The sequence below is a fragment of the Mastomys coucha genome, unplaced genomic scaffold (genome assembly GCF_008632895.1).
Source record: "Mastomys coucha isolate ucsf_1 unplaced genomic scaffold, UCSF_Mcou_1 pScaffold12, whole genome shotgun sequence".
Lineage (NCBI taxonomy): Eukaryota > Metazoa > Chordata > Mammalia > Rodentia > Muridae > Mastomys > Mastomys coucha.
The window spans coordinates 34855754-34857003 of record NW_022196894.1 but is presented as its reverse complement, the minus strand read 5'-3'; the positions used below and the strand labels follow the sequence as shown (position 1 = coordinate 34857003).

Here is a 1250-nt window from a genome sequence, read left to right as displayed (position 1 = left end):
CTTGTACTAAATGATGTACTAATGCCAAGCCTCCTACCACCTTTTACTTCGTTCCTGTGGACTTGCTATCTGCCTGGCCTCTGAATGACAAACTTTCCCTTTCCCTGCCACCTGGGAAAGGCAAGGGCCGGAGGAGGGCAGATGCTGACCTGTCCTGAGAGGAAAGGGGAGAAGCACACTTGTCACTTGCCACTTGCACAACTTGCTGCTCCCGCCAGTGAGGGGCTTGGGTGGAACACGGGGTTATAATTAGAGCAGGAGGCCAGCTGCTTCTCCCCGAGCTACTGGACACAGCTGGACCTGCCCACGGCACACACAGGACTGGGGGCCGTGCTGGCCTTGCCCGGACCCTTGCAAAGGCTTTCCTCTGTGAAAGAAAGTCCGGGATTGGTATAAGTGATCCTTTCCCGTGGGCTCTCCTCTGCCCTTCCAGCACTTAGACATTGAGTGTTGATAACCTACAGACCAAAGAGGTCGTAAGCTGAGCCCGGTCACATTGCCCTGTGATATAGTTTTATTTTTAACTTTGAAACACTTGAACTATGTCAGTTGACGTTTTCTCCCTTTCGCTTGCCTTTCCAACAGAACTCGGGTGCTCGGCTGCAGCAGAAGCACTGGCACCCACCTCCTCCAGACCTGCTTGATCAACTGCAAAAGGCTGATAGCTGCGGATGCTGAGCCAGCTTGTATCATTTAGGTAAGATTTTCACATACCGGCAGGTGTGACCCAAGTTATTCAGAAGATAAACGTGTGGACTCGGACAGAGGCTTACTATGCGTTACCTTTGTACCGTGAGGGTGGGTTGTTAAACAAACTTTGTTATATGTGGGTGATGGGGGAAAGGTTGGTACTGGAAAGCCCCGGGCCCGTGTAAACTGTTTTGGATTTAAAATCCTACAGCAGTTTGCAATGTCAGCAGCCTTCTGCCAGCTTAAGGTTTTCTTTTACAGTCAACCAGAGCAGTTTAGTGCTACCTTAGCCAGGCAGTGGTGACAGGGGAGGGCAGCTTGTGGTGACGAACGAAGATAGACACCCAGGGTTAGTCCAAACGCCGCAATGCTTTTCACCAATCACCTCTGCTGCTTTAATTGCAAGTCATGGTCACAAGGCTTAAATTCCATCTACTGAGCCACCACCGAGGGCTAATGTACCACAGTACCACAGCGGTACTTCACAGCACTCGCTGTTCACTCTCTGCCTGCAACCTGAAACTCAGTTTTGCCTAACAAAACTGCCTCAAGGCAGTTCC

The 1250-nt window shown here is 50.9% G+C and overlaps 1 protein-coding gene across 2 annotated transcripts in view; it reads left to right on the top strand.

The window, feature by feature from the left end:
• Positions 1–289: 289 nt before the first annotated feature.
• The window catches only part of Fbxo40 (F-box protein 40), a 22955-nt gene continuing 21994 nt past the window's right edge, over positions 290–1250 (top strand). For both annotated transcript variants that reach the window (XR_004116743.1, XM_031363823.1), the window contains exons 1-2: positions 290–473; positions 586–697. The gene's annotated coding sequence lies outside the window, so the exon portion shown is untranslated. The remainder of the gene's footprint in view (positions 474–585; positions 698–1250) is intronic.